General features: G+C 41.6%; 2 long non-coding RNA genes across 3 annotated transcripts in view; one reads left to right on the top strand and one right to left on the bottom strand.

The window, feature by feature from the left end:
* Positions 1 to 298: 298 nt before the first annotated feature.
* Positions 299 to 15,585, top strand: LOC148645459 (uncharacterized). Of its 2 annotated transcripts, XR_015928070.1 has the most exons (4): positions 299 to 475; positions 584 to 709; positions 9,825 to 9,952; positions 13,515 to 15,585. It is a non-coding gene; the product is annotated as an uncharacterized LOC148645459 (long non-coding RNA). The 2 variants fall into 2 exon arrangements; XR_015928069.1 differs by having other exon boundaries at positions 448 to 709.
* Positions 9,948 to 26,092, bottom strand: part of LOC148645457 (uncharacterized) — a 111,323-nt gene continuing 95,178 nt past the window's right edge. The window contains exons 4-5 of the long non-coding RNA XR_015928068.1: positions 13,217 to 13,317; positions 9,948 to 10,934 (exon numbers count right to left, since the gene is read on the bottom strand). This is a non-coding gene — a long non-coding RNA (uncharacterized LOC148645457). The remainder of the gene's footprint in view (positions 10,935 to 13,216; positions 13,318 to 26,092) is intronic.

Below are 26,092 nucleotides of genomic sequence, written 5' to 3'. Positions count from 1 at the left end.
TTGCACATATTTTATTGTTTTTACAGTGACTATGAGCATATTTTGCACATGCCTATGTATTTTTTTTCCATTTTTTTATATTTATTTTGTATGCTATACATATTTAAATTTTTCGTCTATTTTGATCTCTTTTTTTTTTTTTTTTGCTCGTCTTGGACTGGACTGCTGTAACACATCAATTTCCCTTCGGGATCAATAAAGTCTTATCTATCAAATGACTATTGAAGACCGACACTAGAGGTCACTCTTCACCCCATCTACACAAAGTCAACCTGGTAAACCAAATTGCTAGTGTGGGAATTCCTCAAGCCCAACACTAGAGGTCACTGTTGACTCGGCATAAACACACACAGCCAGGGGAACGTCACTGGTCCCATGCTGACTGACCTTCTTGTTCAGATCTATTGGAATGTGCCCGAGAAAAAGAATTGTTGACCTGAACAGACACAAGCAAATTATGGCTTTTCATTGCCCAGTGAGAGCCTTTTACATCGTTGTTTTGTCCATGGCCTGGCACCCTGAGTCTGGTTTAGTGTTGTGAGAGTCCGAGAGAGCCGCAGTAACCCCGATTCTCCTTGTTTAGATTCTTTGCGGCAATGAGAAGCAGCACCTGTGGAGTTCTAACATAGCATCGATCCACACACCTCTTCGTCTCTGATTCATCACTACAACTTCGACGAGATCAAGAAGCTCAGCAGAGCTCACAGAGGTAAGTGTGAGATTCCTCTGTATGTCCTTGTCCATTACAAAGCGCTGGGAGGATAAAGAGGATTAAGTGGAGAAGTTTCCCTTGTTGTTGTTGTTGTTGTTAAAATACTACTGACCATGGCGTGAATTCCGTGCCGTTCTCTCTCTTTCTGCACTTGCACATGGAAACCAAGACTGTAAGTGGATTAATTGTTAATCATAAAACGCATCAGTCTTAGAAATTGGTGCTACTGTTGTTACACACAGAATTGTGGGGGAGTATGAAACAGCCACTAACACCAAATTGTATGGCGGGCTCTTACTCCTTGTCCTGATCTTTAAAAAGCTTTGCTAAAACAATGAATAAATTCTGATATGCCATATACGATCAACAGACCAAGGATTTGTCTATTAAAATAAGATACTTTTAAAAAAATCCTTGACTGTTCCAGGGCATCTACTTATCAACAGTGGTATCTTGTACTACCCTCACTAATTAATTTAACCGGTCATCAAATACCTGCCTCTCCCTCATATCCACTGGCTTCCTTACTCCCTTCAGTTCTATGTGCTTTATTAAATGACCGATGGGTACAATCAGTGTTGCAAAAGCAAATAAAAATAATAAAATTAACATGAGACAAAAAAATAAACGTAAAATAAAATCTACAGACATATTACAGACATTTGCAACAAAGACATATCATAAAATATTTACATATACATATACTCTCTTACTCTTCTTAAAAATTCTGAATGCACCTGCAACGTTTTTGTAAACTAAATAGTAAACTCCACAAAACATCACAGCGTTTCAGAGTTTCGTGTGGGGTCAGGCAAAAAAGTTTCATAACATTTTACTCTTAGTTTCAGCCACTAGGTGGAGCCCTCTCCCTGTATTTGATCACTTATCCTTACTGAATTACACTTGCATCCCAAATACTAGAGGGTGAAATAATGATAATAATCCTTACACTTACACTGTACACACTGCATACTGGACACTCCACTCAAAGTGTTTTACAGGTAATGGGGACTCCCCTCCACCACCAGTGTGCAGCCCCACCTGGATGATGTGATGGCAGCCAGAGTGTGCCAGTCCTCTCACCTCGCATCAACTCTCAGTTGGGAGGAGAACACAGGCTGTCTGTAGCCATACAAAATATAGTAGAACTACTGATATGTGCAGTCTTTGTACAGATTCACAGTCAGTATATTTTTTTGACTGCACTTTAGAGAAGTTCACTGCAACGAAGCATGTCTGCACACATCCTCAGGGGCTTCATTTATTCATTTTCCCTTGTGCAGTTAGGTTGGATCATGCACTTTTTGTTTACAACAGTATAATCATTCTTTTCACTAATTTATGGATTACCATTAGATTGGTTTTGCTCATCAACCACCCGGTATGCACTATGTTGTTTGAGTAACACCAAAAAAACAGTAAAATAAGGAAGCTATGTTGCATTTTAATAATTAGCCATACAGTTTGTTTTGAAATAGCCATTACTATTCAATTATATAAAAATGCGTTGTGAATGTGCCCTAAACCAAATGCTTGTTTGGTCTTTCTCAAGACATGGAAACTGCAAAATCCCTGACTGACGAGGTTCATGTTTTTAATAAAACTAAGTCTTTGAGCCACGCGAGCATAACTTTACTGGATCCCTGGTTGTTAATTATGACCAATCCCACAATCACTTAATTAGAATTCAGGAGCAATTAATGGTGGGATGATCCCTAAACCCCCAGACCTGTATTTTGCATTGCACTGCAATAGTGTAGTGGCTAGCGGATCTGTCTCTCCCTGCCTAAATGAAAATGAGTCATGGCTCCCAGCTCGGCACCCCTTCTTCAATAGTGTTGGCTTCAGATTTATTATCCACGCGGCTCCGATATTAAGCCACTGATAACATCTTCACAAGGAGCTTACTCAGGGCTTGTCAGCCTCAGCAGTCAAATGTAAATGGTGTAACATAGACGAGGGAGAGTATTATTACATCACAAAATATTCATTAAAAGCAAATGTGTTTCCTCACTGCCTGTAATTTATAATCCTTTATCAAGACGACCTGAGGACCTGACATCTGCTTGGAAAGAAAAGCTAATCTCTTTGAAAGCGAACGGAACTATGATTGCTCAGATAATGCTCAGCCTGCAATGCCAGGGAGCTGAATCTTTGTATTTTAGCCAGGATATGAGAGTGGTGGTATAGGGGACTATATGCTATGTATAGCACACAGTTGCAGTGCATCTTAAACCTGTTCCTTATTAATTGGTTCTTCAAATACCAAGGTTAAGGCAGCGATTGTCTCTTCTATGATGTTGATACTGTAGCATTGTGGCATAGTGGTTAAGGTACTTGCCTCTTACCTCAGAGGATATGGGTTCAATTCCAGCCTTCATTTCTCCTGTTGCATCTTTCAGCAGGGTTCTTTGACTTGTTTCTAACTGTCTAAAATGCTCTCTGCAATGCTTGGGACTGTCATTGTAGATGAGGTTTTACTCTCAATTGACTTACCTGGTTAAGCAGAAAATTGTGTTTTCAAACAAATAGGCATTTGGTTCTCAAATTATCTGCAATAATTTCTTGTTAAAGTTGATTATTTTGCCATGTGAAAAGTGGAATATACAAATTCCTCACATACTCTCTGGTCTAAGACTAAGTATTTATTTTCCCAAAAATGCATTTAGCATTAAGATAAAGCTAACATTTAGACATCTTAGACACGATTAGGATACGACGTATACATTCTAAGATGATCAACAAGATACTCAAAGCCTCCACTAGTTTTTCTAGAATTCCAACAACTGACTGATTAATACAGGTGGGTAGAAACCAAGTTTTTCATTTGGTAATCTTTATTTCACTTTGATCAGAATCTATTAAAATGTGATCACAGTAAGTCTTGGTGAACCACACATGAGCAGGTGATGTGAAATGTTGTAGTAGCTCATCCATCACATTTACCAATCAAATCTAATTAGCTCATTGTCGGGTGTTTTTTATTTGCCATTTGCTCCTCTCTGCACTTAATTTACTGTTATCTTAAAACAAAATGGCTATAATTTCAGTAGAAGATAGCCACAGAATTGTGCTTCTGCATAAAAGAAAAACATTCAGTGAGAAGAGCAGAAGAAAGCATGGAGTCTAGCAGTGTACTTCAGGTCGATTAATCAGACTGTGAATTATGTCTTCACCGGGCCTTGTGTGATATATGAGCATAAGTTACCAAACACTGCAGTGCTTGGGACTGCTCTTTTCAGTGCTTGACATTGATCTCAGAGGTACTACCCAATTCAGATCTACAGAACATTAAATTATATCACAGCCCTCTTTTTTTCTGGGCAAATGAGAGTTTTATACCACCTATTACGACGGGCAAATTCTGAAGAACAAATCAAAAATTGTCTCGTCGATTGAACTGTTCAGCCAGCATGCTAACACACACGTTGGGAAGAATCTGGGCTTGCTCTGCCCCTCTGGTGAGCTGGAGATAGGGCTGCCATTTCAGATGTAAATCGTGTCCCCGGAGGCAGCGCCATTGTGAGCTGTTTAGTGAACTTTGCGAAGCTTCTTATCAGATAATGTCCAGGGCTGAAAATCAGAATGTGTCACTCAGCACTGGGGGCTTGTGGGAAGGTGGGGGTGAGCAGCTGCCCCTGTCACGCGTGGGGGGCCGTATTGTTACCGCGCAGTAGTCGGACACGCAGAATAGACAGCTCAGGCGCTGCCCGCTGTCACAGCCCTGGGTGAAGCGCTCACAACTGAGAAACATGTCAGCAAGAATTAAGTTTCCACTATTATTATTGTTATTATTATCATTATCATTATTATTAAGGAGCTTTTGTCAATGACCAATCTTACTCACAATGCAAGACACATTTAGTCTGAAGATAACATTTCAGGAGAAAAGAGCAGATCAAAAAAGTCGCGAACTCTAATCTAAGCCGCATCTAATCTTGGCTCTAAAATACTTTAAGCAAGAAAAAAATAACGAGGACAAAAAATGAAGGTCTTTTTTTTTGGGACGTTTTTTTCCCCTCCATGAATTATGGAAAATGAAAGTGTCAGAAATCTTATCTTAATCACGCTGGGTTTTAGCTGTATTTGTACCGCTTTGTGATGTAAAATGGATATTGTTTTTCCTTTCATCGCAAGAAAGGCTGGAGCCAGAGCTAGTGTGAAGACTCGCAGATTAAGTCAAAGATAGATGTCAATCTTTTCTGCCTGCGCTAGTGTCTGTCCTTCCCCTGCTATTGTCCGGCCTGTGTTTACCCGGAGAGGACACCATCTGCTGAGCGTCGAGCCGTCAGCCTGACGAGCTCCGCTCACTGGCCTGGTGATGGTGGAGGCTCTGAGCCGGGGCTGCTGCTGAGGAATGGCTGGACACCTGTCAGCTGAGAGCCGAAGGAATGCGCTGCTGTCTCTGTGTCCCAGCGGGAGGGGCCCACCTCCAGCCTGCACTGAGGAATCCTCTGGCCAGGCCGGCACACTTCCCTCTGCAGGGTCCCTGCGTTCTCACAGACCCTCTTGCAACGGCAGCTCCTAAACCAATTGACATCCGTTACCTTTCATATTTGGAAAAACTACGTGCCAATCTTCTTCCCATCAGAACACCTCATTGTCCCGACTGGCCTGGTGTGTCACAGCCGCCCTGCATCGTACCATCTTTAAGAGGAAAAGACAGAGACAACTGCTAGTTCATTAAAGACTGATTTCTCTGCGGTGTGGCCTCGATGGTTTAGCATGTTAAAGTTTTTACGACCATTGTGTTGTTTTCTTTGCTTTTTATACTGTCAATTACACAGAATTTAGGAAAATGCAGCTCACCAAATACAACATAAAATATTCTTTCAAACAGTGAATAACGTATTCCGAACCGTAGTCCAGAGATATCGGCGTCACTGCTGCAGGAAAGGTCAATGAACATTAGAATGCCTCGTGGTAAATAAAATACAGGGCTAGTCAGTGAAAAGTAGCTGTTGTTTTTTTTCAAATTAAATATCATAAAAATGCCTCCCAGTGATAGCGATGTAGGAAGCAGGTGTTTGACTCACTGTAAGTGGGTTTTCATCCCCTAAACCTTGTATTTGTTACTCACACATGTTTTGTAGACAAAAACTGTTTTTAGATGACTCACCCTTTATATTTTTTTGGAAGCAGTTCAAATGCAGACTGTTGTTCTTTCATGATTGTGCACCTTTACGCAGTGTAGTATTTCTTTTTTCTTTTGTTAAATTTTGGTTAAAAAATTGGAGGGCAGATACTGTAGGTATGAGACAATTTTTTGAAACCAGGATAGATCCACAGGTTTCTTTGATAGATACCTCCTGGAGCACGTTTCTGAGGTTCAGATGAGGTGCAGAGTTGTGTAGATCATGTGGAAGGAAGTGTTTTTTGTACTGCAAACCCCCTGTGTTTTTGTTATGCACAAACCCAATGGAAGCAGGTGTGGAGAAGGTGGACCCACTGAAAACACTCCTCTTTTCCTTCTCTTGATGTGAAGAAGTGTTACAGATACTTCTGATGGGTTCTGCATGTTAAGACAGGGGATCCAAGTTGTAATAAGTTCGTCATAAGCCATGGTACTTAAACATCAGCTTCCCTCCTCTATGAATACTGGTATCACAAACATAGCATTAAGCTAAAGCAAGAGCTACATGTTTGTATGTGGTGAGAGGAAGAGGAGGAGGAAGACATGCACAGAAAGTCAGGACCTCGGTTCTACTTCTCACGCGAACGACGGGGCCAATGTCCCAGTATAGTGTCCCCATCACTATACTGGGACATTAGGACCCACTCAGACCACAGGGTGAGCGCCCCCTACTGGCCCCACTCCTCTTCATTAACACCTCTTCCAGCAGCAACCACGTTTTTCCCAGGAGGTCTCCCATCCAGGTACTGACCAGGCTCATACCTGCTCAGCTTAATCGCACTTTCTTTAGTGAAGGAAGTTCTTATAAACTAAAAAGATTATACTGTGCATGTTTAGTTTAAAATATTTTCCTCCATAAGGATTGATGGGTCTTGAATTTGATATTTGACTGCTTTGAAAGCCTCAAATCCTGCCTTTGCTCCTTGAATTCATTGGAAGCTCTCTTCTTCCACCCTGATGCCTGATACGTACAACAGGGTAACTGTCGCACCCCAGGGTAGGGCAGGACAACAATGGGTCATGCAGATTTGATTGACCTTTGTGAATGAGAAGATTGACACCTGCTCTTTACAATAACAAAAAGTGATTTGTGTCCGTTGATTTTAAGAAATTTTCATTATAAAAGAAAAAAAGGAGTCCTATATTCCAAGAACATGCTGCATAGGCTGGAAAAGCTCTATGAAGACATAAATTACTTCTTTAAAAATAACTCATTCTACTTCTGATCTGCTATTCCTTATTCCCTGTGGAAAACTGTTACAGAACATATGAAAAGAAGAGAAATCAACATATTTACTGATTAAAACATTTATACCATATGCCAAAATAGGCAGTGTTATCTTACATAAGCCAGCCAATTTACAATACAAATTGTCAGTGTACTTCAGCAGCTCATGTTGGATCAATCTCTTTATCCGTTAGGCAGTGCAGGGCGGCTGTGACACACCAGGCCAGTCGGGACAATGAGGTGTTCTGATGGGAAGAAGATTGGCATGTAGTTTTTCCGAATATGAAAGGTAACGGATGTCAATTGGTTTAGGAGCTGCCGTTGCAAGAGGGTCTGTGAGAACGCAGGGACCCTGCAGAGGGAAGTGTGCCGGCCTGGCCAGAGCATTCCTCAGTGCAGGCTGGAGGTGGGCCCCTCCCGCTGGGACACAGAGACAGCAGCGCATTCCTTCGGCTCTCGCCTGACAGCAGCACCCCGACAGGTACCCTGCAGTGTGTCTCTCTCTCTCTTGCACGGTGGCAGCCCCAGCTCGGAGGCTCATCCCAGCCAGGAAAATCCCAGCCGCTGCTCGTTCAGCGGAGCTCGTCAGGCTGACAGCTCGACACTCAGCAGATGGTGTCCTCTCCGGGTAAACACAGGCCGGACAATAGGAGGGGAGGCACTGTTTATAGCCTTGTCACTGAATCCCTTCAGATACAAGGGAAACCAGGGTGTCTGTGATGCCTCTGCCAGGCCAGTGATGAATGAAAAGGGTTCTGTCTTTATTAAGGAAATGTTTCATCACAGCCTGCTGAGCTATGTACAGTAGCAGAGGAATGCAAAGATATTCACAGAAACATGGGTGCTACAATGGAAAATGTGTATAATGAAAGACTGATAGAAATTATTTAAAGGTCTGCTGAGCACTATGCAATAAAACGTTAGATATTAACACTTTGCTTGGGGGTGAGGCATCAAGTTCAGTGGGCCCTGTCCAAAGGTATTGAGGTGCTAGACATCTTTTTGTTTGTTGATCAAGAAAAACTGGTACTCCAGAACGTGCTAAAACACACAAGCGACAAAGGGTTTTCCTTCGAAAGAGCAAATTGGTTGGTTACTGTATGTCACAGGCAAGTGAGCCTTCATGACACATTCCAGGCAACACAGAAGCGAGATGTTTCATTGGGTGGGGACCCTTTCTACCAGATATTAGTGATTAGTCTGTCCTTTATGTTCCTAGATAATGGACTTTCAGAACCTGCGGTAATTCGTATTGTTTCCCTAAACCCAGCAGCTCAGGTTCATGAGGAATAGCTACATCCAAGAAGAAGGAGTATTTCAGTATAATAGGTTTTGGCTGAACCCGCCTGGTGAAGAGGTAGCTTCCTGGCCATTCCTGGATGAGGGAGGAGAGAATGAAGGGGCACCTGCAAAGGTGGAGATATGGTGGAGCTGGGATGAATGAAGACCAGCGAGAAGCGGCATGTGCAGGAGGTATACTGTACATATAGAGAAAGTCGGAGAATATTGTGATTAAAAACAGCTCGATAAGACTAGCTTGTCTCCCTCCTGAACTTGCAATTGATAGAATACATATGGTATACCAGCCTTGCAATAACATCTGATGCCTCAGTGCCCAGACTGGGCTTTAAGTTGCCCTCATTCTTTTCTGAGAGAATTCCTCCTGCTCATTCCTCACCGTGCTCTCTCACCCCATTCTCAGGCCCAGGCGCTCTTGGCATGTTATCAGAAGGAGACCATCGTTAAAATCCCCATCCCAAACCTCAGAAATGAGTCCAATTCATCACACTGAGCAGGGCCTAGTCAGCACATCCGCGGAGCCTGCGGCATTGTCCCACATTGTGGAGCGTCGGCTCGGCCCTTATTTATTCCTTTCACGAGGCAAAGGTTGAGAAGTGCGAGCTGGGAAAAAGGTTTCGGAGAAGGAAAGCCTTGTTTTCAGGTCAGGCGTCTTTGGTGAATAAAGTCTTTTGATTTAATGGAAAATGGTGGTTCAAAGTCAATCAGCGTAATGTGACAATCATTATAAAGAAAGGGTACATCAAATTTGGGCTATTTTATCAGACTAATATTAGTGATAAAGAAAGCAATGAAGTAGCTGCGGTCTTAGGCAGTTTATGATCAGAGGAACCTATATGCCCGTAGATTCAGAGATCACAATATCTGCAGGTCAGCCATATCACACGTGGCAACAGAGCTCTGCGTGCCTGTTTTAGTTTGGTTCCTAGATAGAATACATTCAGCTGGAAATGAACATTTCATTGTTAGAAAGGCTTATTATTTTCATGGTTTTTCAGCGGTTTGGTCAAGTCCTAATTAAGGCAGTGTGATTCTATTGGTCGGCTTCATTGGGGTAACTTGCCTGGCTGCAGTAGGAGGCAAGGCAGGCAGGTAGAACTGGGCAAGATGAGGGTCTGACCTCCTGCTGAATTCTTATTGTTGTTTAAAAACAGTGGGCCTACAGAAACATTGGGGGTGCATTTTTTAGATAAAAGCCTCTGGGGAAAAAAAAACAAATGAAAATATAAAAATAAATTGAAATTCACGATTCTGTTTGATGGACAACCACAATGCCAAATATGTTTGAGAAAATTAGTGCATTCTTGACATATGTATATAACTGCATTGCATTAAGCTGAGGTTCTAACAAGTGAGAAAGTCCTGCTTCACCGAGTATCAGTAAGTAGTATAAATCACACTCTTTTGGGATAGAAAGTGCAGGTTTCTTCTTGTGAACGCTCTATGTCAAGGTATCCATTGGAGGTCTACAAGTTCTGCCCGTGCCGACAAGTGTCAGAGGTCACATGAGCCGAAAACAGACGTGTGGATTTCTACTGGAGGACCAGCTGGAAGCAAGAAATGGAAAAAAGGGAAGTGGGTAAGTAGGGGCTCTGATAGGGAATGAATGTTGAATAAACAAGCCAGTAAGGGCCTGGCAGCACTATGGAAAGTGATATTTTCACAGACTAATTCCGATTGGATGAAGACAGGCTTTTGCACGATGGCTGCTCGTGGAGCTTGAGACCTACAAGACCAAGGGCTGACTCTCTTGTCCTTCGGTCCGAGACAGCTAATTGCTGGGACGAATCGAGTTAGCGAGGAGAGGAAGGAAAGGCACAGGGAAGCAGATGGGGTAAGGGTCAGCTCTCGGCAGATGTTGAAGTGTTTATTTGAGAGCCTGGGGAGCTCGGGCTCTAGCTGGGCCCAGGCTAGGAGAGGTCAGACCCATTGTCTGCGCTGCCTGAGCGAAGGCCCCGCTACCCCTCTCTTCCCCTGCCTGGATAGACGCTCTGCAAGTGGGCCGGGTGTCTCCCCCCTGCCGCCCCAGAGAGAGGGAGAGAGAAGGAGCCCTGTCGTTGAGGAAACATGCCTGCTGCCACAATAGCCACTGTGCCCATCCGTCATTCTGACACACAGTAGCACAAAAACACCCTCAGCCCCAGCAACGAGCGGAGAAGCAGTATGCTTTTGTCCTACTTTTTTTTGTACTTTTCTTCGTGTGTTTTTTTTTCTTGTGTCCTCTGTACCTCCCTCCCCTCCTTCCAAAACCCTCCCCACGTTACAAAAAGAGCGACTGGTCCTTTCTCTGGGCCCTTTCATGGGGAGGTGTGGCCTCTTCCATGTGCCCAGTCACCCCCTGCCTCTCCAGCACCAGCAAGCTCCTCTGTGTTCACCTGCTGCAGGCAGCACACATCCGCCCTGGAGGGCAGCCTTCTCCTCCCTCTCCTGGGCCCTTCCACAACATTCCTGACGGAAGGGGAACACAGATTCCTTGCATTTTCTGGTGTGCATTATTTTCATCTTCATTAAGAGCCGTTTGTTTTTCCTCCAGATATTTCTGAAACAAAATCGCTGCGATCCTAGAGAAAGAAGAAAACTGCTGATTTAGCTATAGAGAACAGGGTGCATGCAGATGTCCTGAATTTGGGCCTCTCAGTGATTACTGAAAGCAGCTCTTATTAATGGGCATTACATACAGAAACGTTTTATATTTAGCACTGCAGACATACGAACACTGTGGTCTACAAATGTGGAAAGATTAGAAAATTAAGAACATTGCTCAGGCAAGGATAGATTGATACCCTTACCTGTTACACAGTTAAAGGAACCTTATGAAGACTGAAAGAAACCAAATGAATCAGTACCTAACAAATATCATAGCGATTAATTTCCTTCCACCACCTTCTGTTTCACCTGAATAACATTATATTCAAGTGCACACAGTACTTTTTCTAATATTCAATTCACGAGTGGCAAAGACAATATTTCTTCAGTATGTGTTTGTCAGTGTCTACTGTAGCAATGTTCCTGGCTCTTTTGTTATTACTTAATACTCTGTATGCTCTACAAAATATTGTCCTGAATATCTGGTATCTTTTCCACACTTTCTAGAAGCAAAAAGCTTAATTCTTTTGCAATCACATATTAGATTATATTAAAGGTCACACTCATTTGGATTTTTTGGTCCCGAGGTAGACTTTAAGCAGTCCACTGTGACTAAATGAATAAAGAATATTTTATACTCTCCATGCCTAAGTAAAGAACGATAGCTTTCAACAGGTAGCTCCTTGGAGTTGATGTATTACAGGTGCATACTGTGGGTTCAGAAAGTATTCTGAATGATGATATTCAAAACAGCTCACATCTCATTGTTTTCTTTCACCTGTCAAAACTAAGCCATCCAGACCATACAGCAAGTACTCAGAATCCTCAAGGGCACTGGCAAAGCCGACCTATTAAACTTCTTTAGAATCCACACACAGGAACGGGAGAACACCAGTGGATTTAATGAGGAAGCATGTTTAAAATGAGAGAAAGTAAAAACACCTTTTTCACACAAAGCTATTCAGCCATGCAGTTCACACTCAAACCCTGGCTCCTTTCAAGAAACGATGTGGTCATCGTGTCAATTAGCTTCAAGCCACCAAACAAGCTTAACAAACTGAATCTCACCTCGTTTTTCTTCTAAAAAAGATAGCTGCTAATCCCAGGCTTATTGATGCTACAGGGCCAGTCAGTGAGTTGAGATATCAATGCTCAGGAGAAACCTCTGTTCACAAGTCTGCAGTTGCATCTCTGTTCCTCCTCACCTGCCATTCTCCCTGTCCCTGTAGAGTCCCTAGCATTTCATTCATAGCTGCAGCGATCAAAGCTGAACTCAGCCCCTGCTATGCTGTATAATCACAGCCCCTACAATGCTTGAATAGCAGACTTTTTTTGTGGTGGCCTTTTAGGGAAAATGCTTTTCAGAAAATGCATGCTTTTCCTAAGCAAACGAACACCCTTCTGTACACACAACTCTTCACTGTGTCTGTTGCCGTTAAACACCAGAGCACTATGGCTTTGTCTCGATGATGCGCCCCCCCCCCGGCTGCACTGCTGAAACACAGTGGGCACCTCAATACGCATCGTGCTGGCCTTGCTCCAGGCCAATCAAACCTGTGCCACAAGTAGAAAAAGATCTGACCTCGGATGATGTTTTTTTTCTTATCTAGAAAGCCCTTAGGGTAGCACTCATTGCCCAAATAAGCCAGCTACAATGGGGATGAAAGAAGAAAAGTACCCTTACACATTAGCCACAACAATGGTTGAATTTTTTGGGCCTGTCTGATTGGCTGCCGGAGAAATCCCATTTGGGCTTTTTCACAGACGGCCTTGGTCCGCTCTCCAGCACTGATGATTAAGCTTTCTTCAGGATTTTCATGGTTGTCTTTTCCAGCTGCAGCTGTCCTCTGGGTAAATGATACAGCCCCTTCCAGATTAAAAACCAGCATTTATGAGGCTTGGGTTAGGGTTAGTAGGGGGGTTGGGAGGGGGCAGTAATCGGATTCCTGCATTATTCATCACAACCAAGCATGACGCCAGTGATTTACTAACATTATTAGAAGGAGGTTATCTGTTTTATTCCTTTATTCTCTCTCTCTCATTCTTTCTGGTCTTTGTTTTCTCTCCTTCCTCTTCGATGTTTGTTCTATGGCTTGGGCCCCGCATTAAAAAGCAGGTTTTAAGAGTGAGAGGTCAGTGGCTTGAGTAAAATCTCCTCCCACTGGCACTATCAGTATTAGTGTTCCTTCTTTGCACACGAGCACGCGGTCCTGCCAACACAAACACGGGGTAGCTTCCAGGCTTTTTCAAAACTTACTTGCGAGAGAAGAAAAACATCCAGGGGCTTTCTCCCAGATTGTGGATTTCCCATGTGAAAATGTTCTGGAGTGATCTTGGGATTCTGCGTGCAATTGAAAACTGAAAAAAAAGTTGCATATTTTAAACAGAAGAGGAATACAACCGCACTCAAATGCACATAAGGATTTAACTTATTAACATATTAACATAACATGTATTTGAGCTTTTTTGTGTGAGTTTCTGCATAACGTCATTGACATTGCAGAGTCGGTGAGAGATCTGAAAAAGTTCCAATTCAATTTCATTTTCTATTACAGGGACGTTTACACAAGCTGTTAAACACCTGACGTTGTGGAATCCCTTTTCTGAAAACATGTGGGAATTTGATCAGTCAAAAATGACCAAATTATTTTTGAAGAAAAACATTATAGCTGTGAGCACTCAAGCAAAGTGCAGAGATCAAGTCAAGCTCCTGGGATATCTCTAAATCCGTTAAGAGTCTCAGATTTCATTGCACCTGTAGATGCTTCAGTCTTCAGATTTAAGACTGGCGTTCCACCAGCATATATCACCATGAGACCATTGAAAGAATGGTTTAGACCTGCTGCAGAGGATCTAGAGGACCACCTTGCTTAAAGACTCATCTACTGTGTACTGTGCACTTCACACACAGTCTCCTGCGACGTGTTGGCTTCAGCCAATGTATTAGAATGAATTAAGTGCCCTGTGTAAACAACCATTAATGGTGGTCACTAGCTTTGGTTGGTAGCAGCTGACTTGTTAACACTTGACACCTAAACAGGGAGTCAATCTTTGCACATGAAGATAAATTTAAAGTGCACGGTCATAATCCTATTTAATTGTGCTGCAAATTCCAATTAGCAAGCACCAGCCCTCTCTAGCACCAGACTGCTTTCAGCAACCTGGCAAGCCACAGGAGACTGCCTGATTTTTCTAGTTATCTAACAAGCCCGACAAACCCAGTTGCACAGTTGAGTGCTGCTGCACGGAGAGTTCCAGTCTGCTTATTACATTTCTCGGTTTCAACACAGTGATCTCAGAGCTACTGCATGCCGAGGGGCATTGAACTGCTAAGCCACTGGGTCTCTTCGGCAGCGTACGCTAAACAGCGTCCCCTTGTGGCCACCTGTCAGGAAAGGTACATTTTATACATTTTGCTTGTATAAAGTCTGGAGGCCTTCACTAATTTTTTCTTAGTGGAACGCAGCCTTCAAAACAGACCAAAGAGCAAGTATTGACTCTAAGTAACAAATAAATAGAACAGTCATACTGACAGACTGTTCCAAGCAATTGTATACAGAGAAGAATGGAGCAACAGTCATTTCTAAAGAGTGATGTACCTTTCAAACGTGAATATGATCATGTTGGATACATGGCGCTAGGTATCAAACAATTCAGGATATATTTTGGATCCTTGTTTTAGAAGATAAAAACTCTACTAAAAAGCAACAGAATATTTACATTATGAATCACACTTCATGGTCAATTTAGCTGAGTGTAAGAGACCCTGCAGTTTTGAACACAGGCCTCTGCTTTTCGTGATGCTATTTCATTGGACCACATAACTTGAGCAGACCCGCGCTGAAGTCATGAATGGAATAAATAAAAAAATGCAAAAAAATATTGTTAACCCTTCTTCTCTGTGTGCTGGTTTCTCCCCCACCCCCTCACCACCACGCGGCACATTCAGTGGAAAAAGGAACCCAGTCCATCATTGAAAATGTATTTTGTCAGGGTCAGAAGCAGCACAGGTGTTCAGTGAACTGGAATGCCACATTGGAAGCTGGTTGCTAGGCAAACCTCAGAGGCTGTAACAGGCACAGTTGGAGATGCTGACTACAATGGATTAAGGCCCATTGGTCTGATGATAATAAATGACCACCACAGTAAGAGGCAAGGCAGGGCCATCTGTGACCCTGATGGGCCTGGGAGCCCTACTTGAACTCCGAACGATTGGTTTGCAACACTTCCAGGCCCTCTCAGTTAAGTTCCATGTGTTGCAGCTCTCCAGTGGTGTTCTGTGCTTGAGTCAGCAAGAAAGAGTTGGATTGGGGAACCCGCCTGGACCAGCCGAGCTGAGAAGCTGCTGAAGTCAGACTTCTCATGCTAAAGTCCATATTCTTTCAATTTCCTTAGCTTTCCATAGCACTTTAAATGACCACCTGCCATTGCTCTTCAACTTAATAGAAACATAATTTCTGAAGCAGAAAAGAACTGCAGTTTTTTTTTATATGAGACGAAATTGGATCCCACAATGCTAATGTAATGTATAAAGTAATACATAAGCTTACTTGTTATTGAACTCCGGATACCTGTGCTTTTTAATTTGAATTGTCTATTTAAAAAGGTACATACAGTAGTTCTAAAGGAACATTTAAAGGTTGTAAAACTCTCCATACTCCTATAACTAAAATCCATTAACATCTACTTTCTAAAGGCACCACAAGCAACAAATGGATCATCAAGAGCAAAAAAAAAAATCCCTATTCTGATATACATGTGTATAATGCTGATAATTATTTCTCCCTGTTTATGTTTCTGCATACAGGTTCAGTACTTTTTATTCCTGGCTCTGCCATATAGATGATCAGTAAGCAAGTTCACTAAAGACCAGTACATCATGGGAAAGATCACATGCCCATACAGTAGGACAGATCGGAGACTTTATGCTGGCTATCAACTATAAGACCCTGACACGAACACTGAGCCTCAACATGAAGTGAGGAGTATTATCTAGACCAGCCCTTGGCAAACACTATTACATTAAACGTATTTTCACTGGCTGCCCTTCATTCAACTGGTTTGCCCAAGTCCACAGTAGAGCTGGGCAGGAGTGAGGACTTCTTTATGACATGAAGAGGAACAGCAGTGACAGGATCTGGCCACACGGAGGGGGGCGTGTGTGCGTGAGGGGAAGGGGAGGGGCCGTGGCTCAGAGGCGGGGAGAGACAGGTGAAAGTTTAAGATCCGGAGCAGTCTGGGCCTCCTCAGCTGAGCCACACTGCTGTGGCTTGGACAGGTTTGGAAATCCCGCCAGACAAATCAGACTGCTCTGCTGTCTCTGGCAATCACAATCATGCTCTGGACATCTGCGGGAGGAATTATTTGGAGAACAGGAGGAAGCCTGTTGGTAACAGGTGTTTTTAATATGGCCTTTTGTTTTTACCGACAACACAGTATACAGCATACCGACTCTACAGCTCACTGAGTATTGTCTCAATCTACCTTCTCCCATGACACCTGTCTTCACTGTCTGCTTTCTACCTGTGATATCTACCTCACATCCTGTTTGAGATCCTGGTGGGCACCTATCTCTCCCTTCATCACTCTGCTCCTTAAGATCTCCAGGCCCTTCTCTCGCCTCATTGCCTCTCATCCTCTCTGCTCATTTTCCACACCTTGACATGATTCTTGTCTGTCCAGCTGATGGTGCTGCTCATTCTGCTCCCTGTGGTGGAACCAGATATTCAGAAACACCAGGACTGCTCTGACTCAGACTGCCTTCCAAAGTCTCATCAAGACCAGCTCAGGGTGTAACTTCAGGGCTCAGAAATCATCCCTGAATTTGCTGGCACTTGAATGGTCTACCCTTATTATGTGATGTGTTTTAAGTTTTATACCACTGCAATCTGCAAGTCTATCCATCCATCCATTTGCCTACTGTTTCATCCAAATCAGGGTTTCAGAGCAGGGTTGCAACAGGCTCAAGGCAGGGTACACCCTGGATGAGACGCCAATCCATCAGAAGGCAGGAAGACACAAACAGAGACACGCACACACTCACACAGGACCAATTTTCCCTGAAGCCAGTTATCCTACCAGTATGTCTTTGGGCTGTGGGAGGAAACTGGAGCATCTGGAGGAAACCAGCGCAAACACAGGGAGAGCACACAAACTCCACACAGATAGCAACCCAGGGCCCCACTGCAGCAAGGCAGCAATGCTAATCACTAAGCCACCTCACCACCACCACTATATAGGTTTTGCGTTATTAATATTCTAGACTAGCATTTCACACCTTCCACATTGCAGCACATTAATTAATTAGTAGTTAATTAAAGAATAAAGCTTTTGAAAGTGTACAGCAAAGCAAGTCAGCAGTTCTAAGCATTTTAAATAAAACACAACTAAATGTAGTCTAAGCATCTCAACCCCAGATACTGTATTTTACTATATACCAGTCCTTCTCCTCTTTTTGACTGTGGCCCTGATTTCCAAGCTTTTCTTTTGTGATAAAGAATGAAACAGTAAAGATAAATTAAACCGTTATCTGTAATATAGAACTGAGTTTTTTTTATGCAAAAAAAGTTTTTTTTGCCAACATTTTATATTGTGCTGAGAATGCAAGACAATATAAAAAAGGTTTTTTTTTGGAAAGGGGAGGCATTCTATATATAAAAACTGTGTTTCAAACTCCCATGGTATTCTTCTGCTGAATCAGGTGTACCCTGGGTGTTTGAAATAGTACCATGGCTGATTTATATGTGGGTCACCAATATCTTTACAAAAAAGAAACTGGATATATTTGCTTGGTTCCTCTAAGCAAGAAAAACGTGAAGAGACACCTAAGAACTGGATAAATGTAGTTCAATCTGGGCTGAATAGACCTGATCAAACAGACATGTTCAAACTTGGCATTTGAGTATTTCAGTTTGTTTTGTGTTTTCACAATCAGTAAACAGGAGCCAGTCATTTTCTCTTCTGTTTTGTATTGGGTGCAAATGTGCAGGTTTAAAGCGATGTTTATCTCTTCCTTAACAGTTTCATCTATCTGGGACACAAAACAACGGTACATATAAAACTCTTGGAGGCATGAATATATTTTTTTAAATAGCTAATATTACTTTAACTCTTCGTCTGTTCAACCAGGTGGCAGGGACTTGTGCACCATAGGGCTCTGTTGTTCTTTATGAGAAAACACAAATTCCTTTTTTTACTTTTGTTCAGTGAAGTGTCAGCTGAAGAAGTCTGCAGTTATTTCTGAATTCTGTTGCATTGAGTGACAGTATAAGGGTTTAAGTTAAGTGTGAAAACCTTGTGAGGTAGTTTATGTACAGATGGAAGGACCATATTGTTCACTGGGACTCTTTGATACGAGAGTGGAATTTTCTCATTACCACGAATGGAAAGGACTTTTCAGTGTTACTTTCTTGGCAAATTGAAAGCTTCTGCTTGATTTTCCAATAGAGGAATATTAAGCACAATGTAGTTCAGGTGGGTAGCTGCGTCAGCATGCGTAGGCGGCAAAGGAACAAGTTATAGGTTTATTCCATGCTGAAAAAAGAAGCTCCTTTATCCAATTCAGGATACGGGGGAGCCAGAGCCTGTCCCATCAAGCAATGGGTGCAGGGCCGAATACACCCTGGACAGGACACCAGTTCATCTTAGGGCACACTCAGACACAGACATGCACGCACTCACACGAGGGTCAGTTTTCCCAGAAACCAATTAAACTGCTGGTATGTCTCTGGTCTGTGGGAGGAAACCCACATGAACATGGGCAGAACATACAAAATCCCCTCAGATTGCACCACTTGTCTGGAATTAAACCCAGGGCCCCAGCACTGTGCCACCCAAATACTATACTTTCTGTGTCTCCTTTCTGGAACATCTGTTAATCGTGTCTGGCGCTGACTGGGTCCGTTTCTGTGTTTTATCAGAACACCCCCCTCCCACTGCGAATGTGCCACCGTTTGCTTCTGCACAAACCCAGGTGTGCACGTATTGCTGTGTGTAAACAAAAGTAGTCTGCTTTTATCGGAAAATTAAAATATAAAAAGCACTGGCAGGCTCTCTGAAGTGTGCTGCATGAGTCTGGCCCCTCCTTGAAAGACCCCGCAGAAGGCCGATTCAGATAAGGCCACTAGTCTGAACTAATAAATACCTTTAACGCAAGGCAGTAATGGTTTTGTATTAACATGAATTAGCTGGTAAAACAATGGCTTCCCTGTATTTCATGCCAAAAACATATTTATTAAAAGAAAAGCTTGAATGACCTTTGTATGATGCCTACCATTTCCTGGTTAGAAGTTATTGTAGCTGTTTTTTTCCAACCTGTTCCTTTATAGCTGTGGAGGCATTGTCTTTATATGACAAATGTTCTCATTTTGCCCCTCATATCCTCCAGCAGTGGCCTTTTCTGAATAAAACAATGCTGCCCATCATGGATTCTCTGTTGTTCTCTGTGACCCACACAGGATTCAAAGGAGAAACACACCAGGTTTCTGATTCTCAGGGAACCAGTACTGTCAAGTAACTTTCCACCCCCAGAACAAGCAGACATAAGGAAACACATTGGTCCTGTAACTCTGTAGCCCCAGAGAAGCTGCTGGGGTCAGGCTGTGAACTCTCGACCTTTTAGACAGTCAGAGGTGGTCATTAAGATATCAGTATAATTATCTCCACCAAACAAATCACTTCTGGAGAAGCACTGAAGCACAACCAGATGACCCCTCAGACTCTAGCAGATCAAATCCCACTCTCCTCCTGGCTTTAAGATCCTTAATAATATGTGCCCCTCTTCTGTCCCACCTCTGACATAGACCACCAGCTCTTTTTTGGAAAACAGCCTTTTTCTCACAACAAAAGGGTCTCTCTGACCAAAGACAAGGGGGCAAGGAAGAACAGTAGGCTCATCCTCCAAATCTCAGTGGTACAGGCTAGAGAAAGTAAATCCTCAATTTAGGGCCTTAAACCACAACCTCTTTAGTAGATTAGCAAGTCTGGTTTAGTTATCTCAGTATGCTTGACCACAGATCCCCACTCACATAAATCAAAACTTCCACAGGCTTCCCAAACCTGTTTTCGAAGTAACCAACAGAAGATGCAATACACTAGCCAAAGAGAGCATCTTCAAGCAGACTTGATCAGTTTTCTACAGCAGCCACCAAACCAATCACACCAATCTCACACGACACACATGTGTCAAAACAAAATTTCAGCACATGGCATCTTTATTAAGAAATATGGTCAAAGAGAAAATGAAGCAACAATAGACACGGGAAAGAAGAAACATCATCTCATTTATGCCCCATTTATCAGATAAATTGCAAAAAGGAGTTTTGATACACTACTTAATGAGACCTAGGTTATTTTATCTCCAGTCTCCAAACAGAAATGTTTTAGAAATGCATGGTAAAAAGGGAGTAGCAAATCAAGTATAAGGTATAGAATATTTTTTCAATTTTTCAATTGTAAAATACAGTAATAAGTGGAAACAGATGCAATAATAATATTAATAAAGAGAGTATAAAATGAAAAATCTGTCTGACTAAAAATATGCAGTTACTTAATATTCACATCATTTATAATTGTGTAGAACATACATGCTGCTTACTGATAACTTTTATAAACAAAACTATAACAACTCTTCATACTGTAGGAAGAATGGTAGCTTGGACGCTGAAGCTGAATCTTGAAGCTGAATAAACTCATTCTAGTTTCTTCAAGATGACAAGGAGATTTCTGAAGATAATGCCAAACTGCTCATAACTACATCTTTTATGTTCTGTTTGCCTTGGGTGTAACTTTGACAGTGATAATAAACCATTGTCAGTACACAGGACTCACGAGTGGTGAAGCAATCTCTTTTGTAATTAGATTGAGAAATGACAGAAGCGCAGCCAACTGGTTTTAACCAGGAAAGTCAAGATCCATAACATGATAACCTGAGCTGTTTTGTGGTGGGTTAATTTTTAATACCAATCAAAAAAGACATTTTGTTTTGTCTTCAGAACTCTGAGTCGCGTGGGGAAGTGGAAGGAGGTGAGCAAACATAAAAAGAAGCAATAAAAAGAAGAATTTTCAAAAAAATTAAAAGTGGTATATATACGCCGGATTTGTGCAATTATTTCGTTTGAAATAGAAATAAACAAAAACATCTGCTGAAAAACCTGTTATGCAGTTCAAAATAAAATAACAATGTGTGCCTAAGTCTGTCTTTGATCTAAGAAGGTACTTTACCTCTGGCTGAACAAGATGAGATCAAATTAACTTTAAATTACTAACTAGTAGCAGCACAGTCTTAGGCTTTCAGTAATCCTAGACTAAAAAATCAAATCTAAAACTCAGGAATTTTTCCTCGATGCAGATTTGCCCTTACCAGAGCTCTAGCTCAAACAAATCCCACATTTGGATGCTCGCTTCAAAAAGCTGAAGCAAGAAGGAGACGCTAAACCAGCCACTTGGCTTGATAAATCATGAATTCTGCACTCAACAAGGAGGTTAAATTCTTGGGGCTGTGATGTCAAGGATGTCGGACCACTCCAATAGCTATCCGCCCATCTTCTGACAACTTTATCAGAAAGCAATGGGCACAAGGCAGGATACACCTTGGACAGGACACCAGTCCATCGCAGGGCACACACAGACACACACAAATAAACACCCACACCAGGCCAGTGTTCCCAGAAGCCAGAAGCCATAACTTACCAGCATGTCTTTAGGCTGTGGGAGGAAACGAGAGCACCCAGAGGAAACCCATGCAAATACAGGGAAAACGAATAAATCCCAAGCAGATAGCAGCCCGTGAATTGAACCCAGGTCCCCAGCGATGCTTACCACTGCACCAACATGCTGCCCACTCTAATAACAACCAAATTAAAAAATGATTATAGGTGATTCATAACTAAGCGTCTCTGATTGTCTTGTGACGTTCAACATCCTGTGCCCAGTCTCTGATAAACTTACAACTGTCTCGTTTAAAACATGAAACATCACTTCTACTCAATCATAAGTCATTCTCCCAGGTACCAAAAAGAAGGAAGGAAAATGGGCCTGACTGAAATTTTGCTTTGGACTTGGAGATGAGATGGCTTTTCATGTTTTAAAGCAGTCTATGCTTAGACTAATACTCCTTCAAAAATGCTTCATTTTTAAAAATTAAATAAAAGAGAAAAGCAAAAATCAATAAATCACAAAATGCCAGCAGAGGGAAATGAAATTATATCAAATGTCAATAAGAACTTTAGTTATCGACAGGTTATCCTACTAGGCTATTTTGTTGTTTTTAAAACGTTACTGCAACTTGTTTTTCTATGGTCTCTAATGCTTGGGTATTTTAATTTGTTCAAGGTTTTTGACCTTTACTGTAATGAAAAGAGCCTTGTCCTCTCTGCCTCAATATTCCATTTAAAAAAAAAACTTGAATGTTGATAAGAGCAAAGCACCACTGCTTATATTGTACAGTATGTGCTGCAGTAGAAATGTTTACAGGAAAACGACAATTGTCATTATCTAGACAACATGAATAACAGATGAAAAAAGCGTATATATTGGCAAAAAGGTAGAACGCAAATCAAGATACATGTTAAAACTATACAAATCACTACAAAGATCTCATTTATAATGCTGGTCTGTTTTGGTCAAAGCCTTACACAACGAATACTACACTGAAAACAGATAAAAAAATATTCACGGAAATCTGTAATCTCATAAGAATAAACATTTATGTTTTTTTATGTAAACATGAAGAAAAAAATATTTATTCAAGATCAAATATAAAGCACAGACATGGAGTTCAGTAATTTAAAGCTCAGACTGGGTGCAATTAAAACAGACAATAGGAGGAGCTTAATACACAAAAAGTGATGGGAGTCTGGATCATACTGCCTGGCCAATCAAACTGTAGAGGCTGGAATCCTTAAAGACAGATGAGATTTCCCCATCAATTAGTTCCTAGAATTCTCTAGGTAATCTGGGTGATTTTACTGTAACCAGTACAGACTTGTTTTGCAATGGGCAGCAAGAAGTAGCTACTACATTTCTAATCAATTGGTCAGTCCTTGAAATAAAATAATGGTTCATGTTCATTTGCAGTGGTTCATGTATCAAGACACAAGCAACTATGTCAACACCTCGGTTTTGATAAACCCTCTTTTACCTGTTAGTTCAATCACATAAATCACATTTCACACAGGTGTTCAGACCTGGGTTTTGGCAGCCTGATTCACAGATCCTGCCAGCATTAAACTACACACCTGTGTCAGGAGTGACTCACCTCAGAATGTGGCTCCTGATTCAAACCAGGTTAAGAGAGGTAAAGTCCTGGGTGCCAATAGGTAGTGCACATGACCAAAAGCCAGGCCATGTTGCAGGTTTAACTTTCTCTAAGACCTGGCAGTCCACTGTCTTAGGCGTAAGACACAGTACTGCATGGGTGTCATGGTGGCATGCAGAACCATCTGATCTCACTAACATTAGAGCCAAGGATTAACTCTACAGCAGTTTGAATGAAATCTGCACCAAACTTGTCTTAGAAAAGGAGGCTCCCGCCTCCTCCCCTTTCCCAGCTTTTGTTCTCCTATGCTATTTAGTCTTTGCTGTCTTCCCTGTCTTTCTCGCACTTGAAGAAGGCTCCACAGCCGAATATTGTGTTTCTTTCGTCTCTTTCCAGCAGGAATAAACCCGATACCTGTTCCTTTGCAGCCCACGCAGGCTGGCGCAACTACCGACCTGAACTATGTCCTAGAGATTGGCCAAACAGTAGTCATGTGAGCACGTCTTCTACCAGGTTATTTTACCTGCAAGCTGCACACTTGCTTCTTCAAACAGAAAAATTAAAATGCTATGAAAGCACTGGGCTGTGAACAAAATACCGGTAAGGTACTGGTATGAACCAGGTGGAGCAAGGTGGTGTAAAAAGGACTTTGAAAGTCTGAGCTAGGTAATGCTCAAGATCTCTTATCTCATAACATAAGAAAAGTTACACACAAGAGGAGTCCATTAGCCCTTCGAACTCTTTTGGTTACAAGTAGCTAATTATCCCACAACTACATCCAGCCTTTTCTTGAGAGAGGTCATCATTGTCAACATAGCTTGTTCCCAACTCCCAGAACCCTAAGTGTCAAAAAAGTGCTCAATTTTCAATGAACCATACTTTACAACCATGGCTTCTGGTGTTTCACTGATTCTGAGGAACCTCACTGGGTTGACTTTGTTGTTGCCTTTGACGAGTTTGAATGTTTGGATCAGGAACCCAGTTCTCTGTTTGTGGTTTAAAAGATCGAGCTGAATTAGTCTGTCTGGGCAGGACATTCCCCTGAGTGCAGGAATGTTGTTGTTCTTCTCTTTATTGACTCTAGAGCTGCAATTTTTTCTTATTTGATGACCATACTTGCACTCAATATTCTAAATTAGGTGTTACTGATGTATTGTGCAGTTTTTACTTGATTTCAATTTTGCGTTCTTATGGATGTGCTACACTTTTTAGGGCACTATATGTTTATACATTATGTGCCTTTGAAATTGAAAGTGATGTTTCAACAGTAGACATGTGAGTCATACTCTAAGTAGCCTCTTGAAGCTCAGTCTTTCACATCTTGCTAACTACCTGTAATTCTCTTCTTTTGTCTACATTAAATGCCATCTGCAGTTTGCCCAATCTTGTATTTTCTCGAAGTCTTTATGAATTTTCTTTTCTGCTTCTACAGTATTCCTTAATCTTCCTATTTTAATATTAAATGCAAACGTGACTGGTTTACTTAAAATTTAAGTCTTTTATAGACATTTCGCAGAGCAGTAGTCATAATGCAGAATTGTGTGATACTACACAAAATTCAGTATATCTTCCTTTTTGAGCTTTCATCTCTTATCTGTACTCTGTGTTCATCTAGTTACTATAGTAGTTCTCAAAATTACAAAAACACTGTCTTAAATTCCTATCATCTGTAATTTTTGAATTACATTTTATCAAACGTTTTCTTAAAGTACAGATATACAACATCATATGCTCTAATTGCACCCATTACAGCTGTTGCTCTATCAAAAAAGTCTCTCAACTTAGTTATGCAAGAACTTGGTTTTTCAAATCCATATTGGATTTCCACTAAAATCCTTTTGGCATACAGATTATCCTATAGGTCAGTTCTAATGACCATTTCCATAATCTTACATGCAACAGAGACAAGCCTGACTAGTCTATAACAGTTCAGTTTTGTCACGCTTCTTATGTATGTGTACTATTTTAGCAGTTGTACAGTCAATGGTCACAACCTTGACTTCAGTGACTGTTGAAAGAGTTTTGATCATTTGGATAATTAAGAGTAATAAGTGAATATGATTTTTTGCTATCTTAAGAACAACTAGTAGAATTCCAAAAGACTTGTTTATCTATAGCGCTCCTAATTCCTGTAACACTACTGCATCTTTTATGTTAATATTTTAAATATTGTCTCTCCTCAGCCTGAGGCACATTGTTGATTTTTTCCTTGGTAAATACTTGAATGACATCTAAATCTATCTAAATGTTTTCTATTGATATCTGCATTCATTAGCCAATTCAAACCTCAAATTTAGCGTCATAATCTCTTAATTAAATTCTGCTTTAGCACAACTGAAACCACCAGGACCAGAAGATTAAGGAGAATGGCATGTGTGAAAGTGCCACTTTTTTATACCATCATTGTTCAATACAGTTCTGCAGTTTCCCTCCACATTTTAATGTTATTTGGCTTCCAATGTGTTTTCTTATCCTTTTCCTGTGCAATAACTAATTGTACTCTACCACAGCAAACTGATAATACTGTGATAATACTGTCTTTAGGAATATCAACTCTGGCTGGTCAGGCTTTAATCATAGTTCAGACAAAAGGACACTACAAAAACATGAAGAACTCCATTTATAATGCCCTAACGCTATAAAGCATACATCATTTATTCAATCTCAGTGCACTTCTTTTTTAGGAAAACGTTTTTAGGTAGGGGGTCTAAAATGACAGGCATTGGCAAAACCGGACAGCTGACCACCAACACTTGAAACAGTGGTCCTGCGTGTGTGTGCACTCACTTGTGTGAGCGTGTTGCTGTTTGGGAGCCCGTGTGAGTGTGTCTCTAATGAGTGGGAGACCACCACTCCACTCACTCCTCCCCTGCTGCG

This window comes from Lepisosteus platostomus, chromosome 18 (assembly GCF_059453375.1).
Source record: "Lepisosteus platostomus isolate fLepPlt1 chromosome 18, fLepPlt1.hap1, whole genome shotgun sequence".
NCBI lineage: Eukaryota > Metazoa > Chordata > Actinopteri > Semionotiformes > Lepisosteidae > Lepisosteus > Lepisosteus platostomus.
The sequence above is the reverse complement of the archived record's forward strand: the minus strand, read 5'-3'. Positions and strand labels throughout refer to the sequence as shown.